We start from the raw sequence: 13,958 nt of genomic DNA, 5'->3' as shown, positions 1-13,958 counted from the left end.
CTCCATATGCATCCACTACGGCATTCTGATCCACCTAGGTAGTGTTTGTGAGGCTTTCATGCCCTTTTGTGGTCCCCAGAAGAGTACTTTTTTTCTATATTTGTTTTTTTACCAGGTATACCCTGTGTCTAGGTAGTTGAATAAGCATTTTAATAAAGCAATTATATAAAAAGCTGCTTTGGTGTTATTACTAGGGTTAGGGCAAAAGGATGGGATGAAATTGTACTCTGCATTGTAAAACCCAGACACCACCTTGGGAAACAGAAGCTATATTCATTTGGAGGACGATTTTGTATGTAAAAATGGCATAGAATAGTTTTGTTATGGATACATTTTGGAGTTCACTAACTCTTTTTACTGACACGCCACCAAGATGGCTGATATTAGGGTTTCGATTTTTTTCTGTGTGACCTGTAATTAGCTCAAAAGATTCTTTGGCGAACCCCTGGAAAACCATTGACAAATTGATATAGCTCTTCTAGGGATTTAAAATATTTCTGGGCCAGGGGGTTCTTCTGCTAACCTTTGTTCCAAAAACACTGATTATGTTGCAGTCAGTAACTTGAGAGTGCTCACCACTAGGCCTTTTTCTGCACCAGTAATAACTGTACCAGTGCATAACGCTTTTGAGCTTATAATAGGTCACACAGGAAAGATCATAACCGTAAAAACAAACATCTTGGAGGCATCTTAGCAAGGAGAGTTAGTGAACTTATCTCTGAGAGGGTCTTGGCTATTGTAGCCACAATGCTTTCCAAATTTGAAAGTATATAAATGAGGCTTCTTATACTTTCAGTAGCCAGGCTATTCATTTTAAGCCCTCGAGGGTAAAAAAGCAGTCTCTGGTGGAAGAGCACATCACTGATAGTATTCAATGAGGCACTTAGTCTGCTCAGTCTTTTTAGATATATAATTCATAGGGGTTGATTTACTAAAGACAAATTCACTTTGCATTACAAGTGCACTGCAAGTGCACTTGGAAGTGCAGACGCTGTAGATCTGAGTGGAACATCTGAAATGAGAGGAAGCTCTGCTGATTTTATCATCCAATCATGTGCAAGCTAAAATGCTGTTTTTCAATTTCCCTGCATGTCCCCCTCAGATCCACAGCGACTTTACTTCCAAGTGCACTTGTAGTGCAAAGTAGATTTGCCTTTAGTAAATAAGCCCCATAGCCTTTTGGGCCATAATGGAGCAATCAAAATGACTCACACATGCAAACCTACGGGTATATCAAGGCATCCAGCCCTATACTGCCCCCCCCTTTCTCTCCCCCCTAACTTTCTCCCCCTCCTTACCATCTATCCCGCTATCCCTCCCTTTTTCTTTTCCCCTTTTTTGTCCTGCCGCCCTTCACCCCTCCCTCCCTTTTCCTTCCCTGTTCTCCCTTCCTCTCCCCCCTCATTCTTTTTCCCTCTCCTCCCCCCCCCCCTCCCCACCCTTCCTTTCCAATGGTAGATGTCATAGCACCCAATTGTCATTATTTTTATTGGTAACATATTACCCATTGTTCGTATAGTATACATGTACATATTTATCATTATTGTTTAGTTAATGTTTTAGGGTTGTTCTAAGTTTTGTATGCCAATGTGTTATTTTCATATACAGTTTTTAACATACCGTATATACTCGAGTATAGGCCGACCCGAGTATAAGCCGAGGCCCCCAATTTACCCCCAAAAAACTGGGAAACCTATTGACTCGTGTATAAGCCGAGGGTGAGATATGCCTGTCCATCCCTGTGTGTGTGTCCATCCATCCATCCATCCCTGTGTGTGTGTCCATCCATCCATCCATCCATCCCTGTGTGTGTGTGTCCATCCATCCATCCATCCCTGTGTGTGTGTCCGTCCATCCATCCATCCATCCATCCCTGTGTGTGTGTCCGTCCATCCATCCATCCCTGTGTGTGTGTCCATCCATGTGTGTGTGTCCATCCATGTGTGTGTGTGTGTGTGTGTGTGTGTGTGTGTGTGTGTGTGTGTGTGTGTCCAGCCTACCTGTGTCCCCAGCCTCCGTCCGGTCCCGAGCCTCCGTCCGGTCCCGTCCCGTCCCGAGCCGAGCCTCCGTCCGGTCCGGTCCCGTCCCGTCCCGAGACTCCGTCTGGTCCCGTCCCGAGCCGAGCCGAGCCGAGCCTCCGTCCGGTCCCGTCCCAGGATCACCGCTCTTCGTCGGCGCCCATTTTCCTGTTCAAATGCCGCGCCTCCCTGTCTGTGATAGGCGGAACACAATTTCCCAGCAGTCTGTGTTCCGCCTATCACGGCCATCCTTTCATCCTCGTCCGTAGTACGAGGATGAGCGGATGTCCGTGATAGGCGGAACACAGGCTGCTGGGAAATTCAGTGTTCCGCCTATCACAGGCGAAGGCGGAGCCGGAGGCGCGGCTTTTGAATTAGAATAGAATGGCCGCTGTCTGTCTGCTCGACACGCTGATCGAGCAGGCAGACAGCGATGACTCGAGTATAAGCCGAGGGGGGCACTTTCAGCCTCAAAAAAGAGGCTGAAAATCTCGGCTTATACTCGAGTATATACGGTAGTTTTTTAACATAGTTTGTGTTACCCGCACGTGTATCATATTTTGTGTATTTACATATTGATTTCATGTGTGAGACTTGGAGCATGGAGCATGAAGTGCATTGACTTCCCACCCACACATTGTTTTTTTTATCAATCAGCTTTTTATAAACTGATCTTTTTTTAGTAATAATTTTCTATTAATCATTTGGTGTTTTATGAATTAATCAATTTCTTATAAACCTGCTATGGATTTTTAACAGAGGCATTGATATGTAATATTTATTTGTGAATGATAAATTTATTTTGTGATTATATACAGTATTAAAAAATGGAGTATATGTTCCAAAAAATGGAGTATATGAATTAGTTCATTTTTGTATTTTACAAAGTGTATTCCCTGAGCAACAAGGGGTTAATGCTAATTATGAAATATAGGAGATAGTATTCACATTTGTCCAGAAGACTCTTATGTGACAACTCTGAAAGAGTGGACCGAAATGATTGATGGCTTCGACCACCGCTTGTAATGCCGCGTACACATGACCGGTTTTTCCATCAGAATAAACTCTGACGTCTTTCTGAAAGAGTTCCGACGCAGTTCTGCTGAAACGGAATTGCCTACACACGATCACACCAAAGTCTGTTTGTTTAGAATGTGATGACGTACCACAGGACTAGAAAAGGAAAAAACGTGGCAAAAGGTTGAAAAGTTCAAGGGGGGCGAATACTTTCGCAAGGCACTGTATATGTGCCAATTCAGACTAGCAGTCAGATCTAAGGAAGAAGTGATGCATTCACAGTTCACTTCTACGCAACCGATCCAACATTTCCTTCTTAGCATTGGGATGGGAAGTAAGAATTCTTATATTCAGAAATTAAGCTTTCTCAAGAGACCTGGCCAAACTTAGACTGGTGAAAAGACACAGAGAAAATGCAAAACAGCTCGAGCTCAGTGAGGTTGGATGGAGAGCGTTTGTGAACAGCAGTTTTCAGCTCTTTCCACAGATTCTCGATTGGATTCAGGTCTGGACTTTGACTTGGCCATTCTAACACCTGGATACGTTTATTTGTGAACCATTCCTTTGTAGATTTTGCTGTATGTTTGGGATCATTGTCTTGTTGGAAGATAAATCTCCGTCCCAGTTTCAGGTCTTTTGCAGACTCCAGCAGGTTTTCATCCAGAATGATCCTGTATTTGGCTGCATTCATCTTCCCCTCAATTTTAACCATCTTCCCTGTCCCTGCTGAAGAAAAGTAGGCCCAAAATGATGCTGCCACCACCATGTTTGACAGCGGGGATGGTGTGTTGAGGGTGATGAGCTGTGTTGCTTTTACGCCAAACATATCATTTTGCATTGTGGGCAAAAAGTTCGATTTTGGTTTCATCTGACCAGAGCACCTTCTTCCACATGTTTGGTGTGTCTCCCAGGTGGCTTGTGGCAAACTTTAGACGAGACTTTTTAAGGATATCTTTGAGAAATGGCTTTCTTCTTGCCACTTTTCCATAAAGGCCAGATTTGTGCAGTGTACAACTGATTGTTGTCCTATGGACAGACTCTCCCACCTCAGCTGTAGTTCTCTGCAGTTCATCCAGAGTGATCATGGGCCTCTTGGCTGCATCTCTGATCAGTCTTCTCCTTGTCTGAGCTGAAAGTATAGAGGGACGGCCAGGTCTTGGTAGATTTGCAGTGGTCTGATACTCCTTCCATTTCAAAATGATCGCTTGCACAGTGCTCCTTGGGATGTTTAATGCTTGGGAAATCTTTTTGTATCCAAATCCGGCTTTAAACTTCTCCACAACAGTATTACGGACCTGCCTGGTGTGTTCCTTGGTCTTCATGATGCTCTCTGCACTTTCAACAGAACCCTGAGACTATCACAGAGCAGGTGCATTTATACAGAGACTTGATTACACACAGGTGGATTCTATTTATCACCATCAGTCATTTAGGACAACATTGGATCATTCAGAGATCCTTGCTGAACTTCTGGAGTGGGTTTGCTGCACTGAAAGTAAAGGGGCCGAATAATTTTGCACGCACCACTTTTCGGTTTTTTATTTGCTAAAAAAGTTTAAAATATCCAATACATTTCGTTCCACTTCACAATTGTGTCCCACTTGTTGGTGATTCTTCACAAAAAATTTAAATTTTATATCTTTATGTTTTAAGCCTGAAATGTGGCAAAAGGTTGAAAAGTTCAAGGGGGCCGAATACTTTCGCAAGGCACTGTAGCTATGCCTCTCCTGGATCTACTGATGCCATATATAAGTTCTGAAGGAAAAGGTTTTCATCTGGATTTTTTTGTATTTTACCACCTTAAGGTCTTAAGTTTTGAAAAAAGGCAATATTTTCCTGATGGCTTTTCCCTCACAGACATAAGTGATTGAACTCTCTGTTGTTCTTTAAGTAGTCAAAGCACTCTTCTACTTTCTGTGTTCTCTTTGTACCTTTGTGAGCTGATATCTTATTGGTGGGGTATAGTCCTCTCTATCTACTAACCTTTTTTCAGCAGATACAAAACAAATGGAAAAAGGTTATTTGCTATACTCTCGGGAGTAAGGACCACACTTACCCTTCCACACATGGGACCCCATTGTTGGGTTTTAAATGTAAAGGGGAGTTTGGGAGGATAAATTAAAACATCCTGCTTTTGCCTTCCCTTTGTTGGACATCCATCATTTCATAGGGTCTGAACTGCTCACCAGCTTTCTTTAGTGACACCTGGTGTGATGAAAAAAGGAAAAAGTGACAGTGGCAGAAAGGAGGGTCCTGTAAACTATATTGTACTCCATAATAAGGGGTTTACATGTCTATCAAAATTCCTTTTATTTTAATCATACAGTACAGGATGCAATACTCATAGACCATGGAATGTCACCAAGTAATGAACTGAGGTGTGGACAACAACATAGCAAACAGAAATGATAAGCAAAAAACAAGGGTAAGTACACAAAAATGCTCAGATGAAAGCTTGAAGCACCTTGCAGCCAAAGCTCTCACTAGTTGAGGCCTGACCTTAAACTTGGTAGAGCCCCTCAGAATCCCTCCGACTTGAGCGGGCTGAAGAAATAGTATGATACCGCTGACAATGCTCCCACACCTGTCTAATCTGACCGTAAAACTGGCAGAGCCCTGAACAAATCCTACTGCACCTCTCAGCAGTACAGTATATACAAATTCAACTATTGAAGTGGGTAAAATAATAAACTTCGTAAGTTATATGGACCAAACCAGATTACCAATGCTTTTAGCACCAACATTCCATAGTATTGTAGACTAAGGACGAGGATAAAGAGTACTGGACTTTCCTAGTGCATAGACAAATAGTTACACAAAGAGTGCTTAAAAATTACATAATCCGTTCCAGGAGAATGCTTGTAATCCAAAGCACTTGCATATTAAAGTGAAATTCCCCATAGAAGTCAATGGAAACAAAGATAATTTGTTCCACGTTGACTTCTATTGCATGCAATATCGCCGGTGGCCAGTGGTGGAGGGGCGACGGAGAGACACGGAAATACTCAGAGACTACTCGGATGTACTCTGAAACCCTCGGAAGGGCTCAGAAACACTTGAGTATTTCTGAACAGCTCTGAACATCTCTGAGTGTCACCAGCGCCCCCGCACCTCTAGCCAAATGCGGTACTACACATCGCAGAGGCTTGAATCCAGCTTGTTTTGCGAGACAACACTCGAGTCAGGATTTAAAAAAAAAAATTGCTAGTTTTGCAAAACGCTTGTTAAACGCATTACTTGCAATCCGAAGTTCCACTGTATTGTCATCCATCAAACATGGGAGACATATTCATTCAACACGTTTGTAATTTGACATGTTTCACCATGCTGCTTTCTTCAGGAATTAACGTGGTGAAAATACTGGTAAGACAAGCAAAAAAACATAAATTGATTTAATCACATTCAAGTAAAGGCAAGGTTGCACCCACCCAGAAAATTATAGTTTCCAACAAAAGTTCCCTACCTCCAAAGTTGTACAGAGGCAATGGAGCAAAATAACTGATTCCAAATAATGGGAGTCTGTCCAGGAGAGCTCCCCCCCCCGACCAGGGTCACCAACCCACGGACGGATCTGCCGCAGAGAGGGGTGTGGGGCCACAGTAAATCTGATCAAAGAATGAATTATAATGAGTATGTCAGAAAATATATAATTTTATTAGTAAAGCAAAATGTGCATAATCTTTAATCTACTGGTTTCAACAAATGGCAATCACTCACTTATTTTTGTAATTTTTTGCGCTATAAATGAAAAAAGAGTGACAATTTTGAAAAAAACACAATATTTTATACTTTTTACTGTAATAAATAGCCCCAAACTTTTTCCTCAATTTAGGCCGATATGTATTCTTCTACATATTTTTGGTAATAAAAAATCACAAAAAACGTATATAGATTGGTTTGCACAAAAGTTATAGCATGTACAAAATAGGGGATAGATTTATGGCATTTTTATTATTATTATTTTTTTTTTACAAGTAATGGCGGCGATCTGCGATTTTTATCAAGACTGCAACATTATGGCAGACACATTTTTGGGTCGATTGACAATTACAGCGATCGGTGCTATAAAAATGCAATGATTACTGTATAAATGTCACCGGCAGGGAAGGGGTTAACACTGGGGGGCGATGAAGGGGTAACTGTGCTCCCTATGTGCGTGTTCTAACTGTTGGGGATGGGACTGACTAGAGGAGATTAGAGGTTGTGGTTCCCAGCTTGTAGGAACTCACGATCTTTCTCTCTTCTCCTCACAGAACTGGGATATGTGTATTTACACATACACACACGTCCCAGTTCTGCCTCTCGTGCCCGCGATCGCTCGTGGCTGGCAGGCATGAGCATCGGCACCCTAGCTGTGCAGTGGGCAAGCATGCGGGCTATTCTGCTTAAAGGGACCAACGTATAGCTACAACAGTTCTCGGGATTGTGCCGACCTGCTACAGTATAATGATGGAGGCTGGTCGGCAAGTGACTAGCCCATAAGGCATTTGCTTTACTACCATCCATAATGTAGCCTTTTCCCAAGCTAGACCTTGATATGAAAGGTAACATTTTCAATTGTCGTCTGACACGGGCTGGACGATTTGTGGTGTGCCCTTTTGGTATGGTAGCCAATAAGTGGAGATTTTTTTCATTTTAGCGTGTTTATTTGATTTTTAAAAAAGAGACATAGTACGCATTAGCCCTTGTACACACGGTCGGAAATTCTGATGGAAAATGTCAGATCGGACCGTGTTGTCGGATAATCCAACCGTGTGTGGGCTCCATCAGACTTTTTCCGTCGGAATGTCCGACCAACAAAGTTTGAGAGCTGGATATAACATTTTCCAACAACATGATCCGATAGGACTTTGTCCGATCGTTTGTAGAGAATTCCGATCGGACAAAGTGCCACGCATGCTCAGATCAAATTACGAGACCAAAGCTATTTGCTACTAGCCTGAATGTAGTCCCGTTGTAACGTACAAACGTCATTGCATTCCGAACGATCGGATTTTCCAACAACTTTGTATGACTGTGTGTATGCAACACCAGTTTCGGACAAAATCCGTCGGAAAAAATCTGCCGGATTTTGTTGTCAGAATGTGTACAAGGGCTTAGAGCCATAACGATACAGTTAGTAACATGGCCCTCACAGCAGATAGAGAAATCGGCAACATAGACTATTGTGTGAGCTAAATGGACAATTGTTAGAGATGCTTTTCAAATGGAATCATGCAATTTCAACACTTTTGTCAAGGGTGCTTGTGCTCTTCATAATTTTGTAGAGCCGGGGGTCGGGCTATATAAAATACATATTTTAATTTATTATGTACCTGTTGGAGAGATATTCAAACATTTCCTGTCCTGACAGGAAACTAAAGAAAATGTCCCTAACAGCAACACAGATAGCAGTAATAAAACAAATGCTAAAATGAAATGGGAAAGTCAGTGCTGCTGATGGGGGGTTACAAGCAAGCCTCCTATATCAGGTCCCACTAGTTCAGGAGGCAGGCCTGGTAACAGCAGTTTCATGGATGTAAACACTGGCTTGTGGGTTGCCATTCTAATGTTCCTCACTGCAGACTCCAGGTGTGGTTGCCTGGTTAGATGCTCTCTGGGATCGGCTGGTGCTGCCTGTTTACCTCAGGATGCCTGAAACTGAGGAGGGAAGAGAGTGATAGAGATGTGTGCATGCCCAGAAACCTGCGTGGGCATGGGATGCAAAACTAAAGTTGCATAACATGAGGTAAGATGGAACTAACATAAAGGAAGGCTGAATAAAAAAATAGGTGAGAAAAGGAAGGAAAGAAAAGGAGAAAGTAGTTTGCTAAAAGTAGGGAGATATGGAGACTGTGCATTATTGGAATTAAGGCTGAGCTCCGGCGTGTTCGCACAGCCCACGTGCAGAGCCCGCCAGGAAGTCGGCACTGCCCTGCACTAATCACAGGCAGTGAGATATTGTCCCGATGCGTGGCTGCAGAGAACAGGAAATGTCTCATTGCCTGTGATTAGCGCAGTGCAGTGACGACTTCCTGGCGGGCTGTGCGAAATATATATATATATATATATATATATATATATATATATATATATATATATATACACACACATTATTATTATACAGGATTTATATAGTGCCAACAGTTTACGTAGCGCTTTACAACTTGAGGGTAGACAGTACAAATACAATACACTTTAATACAGTAGGAAGCAGAGGGCCTTGCTCCTCAGAGCTTACAATCTAAGAATACTATATATACAGTAGGTCTTTAGTTATGTATTTTTCAATTACATCATTTCAACAGTATACTTAGGCCTCTTGCACACTGCAGCTTGAAAAAGCTCAATACAGCTTATTTTTTTACTGAGCTAAAATACAGCCCATTAATTGTAATGTGCCTATGTACACAGGCGCATAATACAAGCGCTGTGTATTCTTCAGTAAAAAAAAAAAAAATCGGCATTTTTGGTCAGTAGTTTATGCACATTTGTGTGCATTAGCACGCATTTGCACGTAAGTGCGCGCAGATTGGCCATTGACATTGCAAACGTTAGAACAAGCTTCTGCGCATGCGCAAAAATGTGTGCGAATGTGCGCAAACGCATATGTGCGAAAATACATTAAAAAAAATAAAGTCTGAAAAAAGTAGATGCTCAAACAGGAGTATTGTGTGCAAGAGGCCTTAGAGCAGTGATTCTCAACCAGGGTTCCTAAAGAGGTTGCTAGGGGTTCCTTCAGGATTGGGCAATTTCTGCCTCTCAGATAAGTTCCCACTCACACTAATGATCTTTTTAGCTCTCTGTAGAAGGTAATTCTTCCCAATGACCACAAGTGTAAGGACTATTCTTACCACTGACCATCACACTAATGTATCATGAGTTGTAAGTTTCTAATTTTTGGCAGGGGATCCTCGAGACTGGAGAACTATTTCTAGGATTCCTCTGTGTTGAAAAGGTTAGGAAAGGCTGCCTTAGAGGTATAAATGTATATAGTTATATACTTTATATAGATTGCATTTAATTTTAATGTCTTTTTAAATACATTTAACACAATATTAAAGCCAACAGCAAACATTTATTATATTGCAGCTTACCAGTTTTTAGATGTGATGGCTGTATTAGTTTGCTTTTTTCCGTCTTCTATTCTCATCTGGGGATCTGACCAGTAAGTCTGTTGTTTCCCAAAAGAACAAGTGCTCTTGCACATTTATCAGTTACAGGGATGAAACAAACCATTCAGCACTGGCAGGGGTGCTTAAAATGAGCAGTTTTATTTGTTTATGTAAAACCTTTATCCGGATAGGAAAAAAACAAACCTGTTTGCTGACAGGCTCCATTCACACCTTGGCATTTTGGGATCACAGCGATTTTGCCCGCAATCTCAAAACGCACTACAACGCAAAACACAGGTTCAGGTGCCATTATTTTCAATCGCACCCAAAATGCAGAGTGGGCTTGCCACAGTTGTCGTGTGGCAAATCGCATTGGGTAAAGCATGTTGACCAAATTAAACTCCTTTTTGGGTGACAAGCTTCATGTAATGCGATTTGTCGCACAATAATTTGTGGCAAAACGGCACTGTGTTTTAGGTGCCATTGAAAATAATGCCATTTGAACCTGCATTTTGCGATTGTAGTGCGCTTTGAGCTCGCAGCGATTCTGCCATGATTCCAAAAGTCCAGATGTGAATGGAGCCTAACTAAAGTGAGAGCTGGAGTTTGGCTTCAATTTGTTACTGTATTTAAATCTAGAAATTCTAACACTCCCCTCCCCCCATACTGATAATACTGTTGTCCAAATGTGCCCCCTGTGCTCCTTCATCCAGAGTAGAGGCACTCTAATACAAGTGGTGTGCTACTAACCACATTATCAGATAAAAACAGAGAGAAAAAAGCCTAAAAAAAGAAAACTGATGCAGCCACAACACCTAGGGATTGGTAAACTGCAATATATTACATTTTTGGTTTTGGTTATTTTCACCTCTTTAATTTTAGTTTTTTTTAATACAGATATATTTGTTTATATAGATAGTTATATACATTTAAACAAATCATTAGGCCTTGCTCACACATGAATAAATGTTATTTTGGAGAAGTAGATGAAAGGAGTTTAAAAAAAGTAAAAAAATACAGTGAGGATGTACAAAGGAATATAATTAATAATCATTCAAACTCACTTTTTTTAAGCTTTGCTTTGGAAGAAATACTTTCCTATTCTCTAGTAAATAGATGCCTGCAAACTTCCACCTTGGACTCTTTTTCTGTATGTTTCCTCATAGCTGGGGGCAGAGGGATCATACAGCTCAGAATGCGCCCACCGTCATTGAAGCCGTGATGTAGTGCAACCATCCTGCACCTATCATTTCCTGGTGAGACCAAGTTCCTCCAGAGGCTGTCCACAGCATCTGCATAATGCATCCAACCTCATTGTACACTCTATGGGCATGTTTACGGAATTCTTATATTGACTTGAATTGAGGTGTTGGCCAAGCATTTCAGGTTTCCAGCACTTGCCAAATGTTGCTGACCAGATCAAAATAAAAGCAACACAACATGATTTTTAGAACCAAAAGAAGAAGTTGTACGTTGGACTTCACTGGCATTTCAGAGTACACATATTTCATAAAAATCCACATTTTATTACATAAATGTGAAAACAGTATTAATATTATAGCAAGTTTTTTGGGTGTACATAACAGTAATGCCACGTACACACGACCGGACTTTCTGGCAGACTAGGTCAGACGGAATCAGTCCGTCGGACAATCCGAACATGTGTGGGCTAATCCAATCAAAAAATCCAATTTAAAAAAAATCAGACAGACCTAGAAATAGAACATATTTCAAATCTGTAGGATGGACTCAATTCCTATCGGGAAAAATCTGTATGCTGGTCCGACGGACCGAATACGACGCAAGGGAAGCTATTGGCTACTGGCTATTGAACTTCCTTTTTCATTCCCGTCTTACATCATCACGTTCAAAATAAACAGACTTTCGAACAAACTTTGTCCGTCCGTGTGTGGGCAAGTCCGTTTGTTCGGAAAATCCGTCGGAACTCCGCCGAAAGTCCGTCGGGCCTAGTCTGGCAGAAAGTCTGGTCGTGTGTACGCGGCATAAGAGCAATGCTATATGCCAAAAACTTACATATACAATAATACATGTTGAAATGCTGGTCTGCCTGATATCAAAATGTAATCATCATTGGTCAACGCGTTTCTCATTTAAGCTTCCTCAGGACTCATGAAGATGACTGCAGCTGTAATAGATGGGCCACACCATGACAGTAGCGTACACCATGCGTGTGAGATATCCCCTGGGTGGGCACCAGGGTAATAAGAAGAGCCAACTGAAGGTAACCAGATAATTATCAAAACACAAATAGGGTTCTGATGTGAAAGACCAAACTGGTAAATATATCCAGTGCTAATTTGAACCTTGCATATCACAATGTGAGGCCTCCAAACATAAATTCCACAGGATGATATTCAGAAAGGGGATAGCCAAACCTTACGCATCCCAGAATGCACTGTGTTAGTGCATGTCCACTCAAGCGGTCTGTAGAAATGTATTCTTGCTACTAATATTATATAGAGAGGACCCATTAGTGCCCAGGAGAAAGCCTCCAGCTGCAGCAATGTACGCTGTTTAGGGAAATGAATGCCTTCATCTCGCATTCATCTCCATGGAGTAAACAGCATACCTTGTCTAGGCAATAATGGTGGCAGGGTCAGAGAATTTTTTTTTAAAGGTATAAACAAAGCAAAAAAAATCAGCAATTTGCATTGCAGGGGTGGGTGGGAGCAGGACTGCCAATATGGGGGTAGAGCCAGCCCTCTTGTACGTGGCCCAGGGCCAGGGTCCCATTGGAGCTGCAGAAGGCCCAAAGGACAGAGAAGAGACTCCTCAATTGCTTTTGGGTATAAAAGGTTTTACTCATTTTCTGGAGCAGGCAAAGTAATCCTGTTATTCAACAATGGACAATCAACTGAGCGCCGAATGGCGCTCTGAAGTAAGCTATTATACAGCATATTTTTATAAATGACATCCACTGGGGAGCTTACTGTTATATATCAGAAGGAACTATAGAAAAATAAATTACATTAACAAACACTTTAAGCTTTGACTACTTTACTAGTGTTGACAAAACAGCCTGTAACCAATGACAAGCTTCACTCCCGAGACATGGAACTTCCCTACAATCCCACCCAGACTCGCCATTAGAAATTGTGGGAGCCCCATGCAACTTCAAAAACATCCACCCAAACCTCTGTCACCCCTCCTTCCCCTCTGCCACTTCTACCTGCCTGACAGCGACAAAAAATAAATAAACATGTCGGGTAGCTGGAACCCCCAGGGTGCATATACCTGGTGCAGTCCACATCCCCCTAAGTATTCCAGTGACTGAGCCCCTTCAGTTCAGCAGCAGGGCCAGGAAGAGAGGGGGCTATTTACTCATTGTCACGAGCAGGCAGAATAACCCTCCATGCTGCAGCTTCTGATAAAAAAATGAATAAAGTTAGGCCTGGTTCACACCTATGCATTTTTGAGTGCATTTTCAGTTTTGCAAAAACACACTACAGTCCACTATGGTCACCTATGGATGTAGTTCACATCTGTGCATTTTATGGAAAGGGCCAAGGACTTTATTTCAGTTTTTTGGTTCCATAGACTTCAATGAATCAAAAACGTGTATTAAAAAATGCAAAATGCGCCTGGAATATGCACACTGCAACCTGCATAGGTGTGAATTAGGCTTTAATAAATAAAAAAAAGTTCTGGCCTGCTCTGCCAAAGGTGAGGCAGCTGACAACAGAAGCCCCATAGTAAGTCTATGGGTGACGTCACTTCCACAACTGTTGGGGCTCTCCTTCACACAGCTTCCGCTGCTGGAAACCAGATCGGCTGCAGAATAGATAAGTAGGGTAGGGAAGATTTTGCC

The sequence above is a fragment of the Lithobates pipiens genome, unplaced genomic scaffold (assembly GCF_037356315.1).
Source record: "Lithobates pipiens isolate NorthernLeopardFrog02 unplaced genomic scaffold, aLitPip1_a1.2 Scaffold_13, whole genome shotgun sequence".
Classification (NCBI taxonomy): Eukaryota; Metazoa; Chordata; class Amphibia; order Anura; family Ranidae; genus Lithobates; species Lithobates pipiens.
This window is presented reverse-complemented; position numbering follows the sequence as displayed.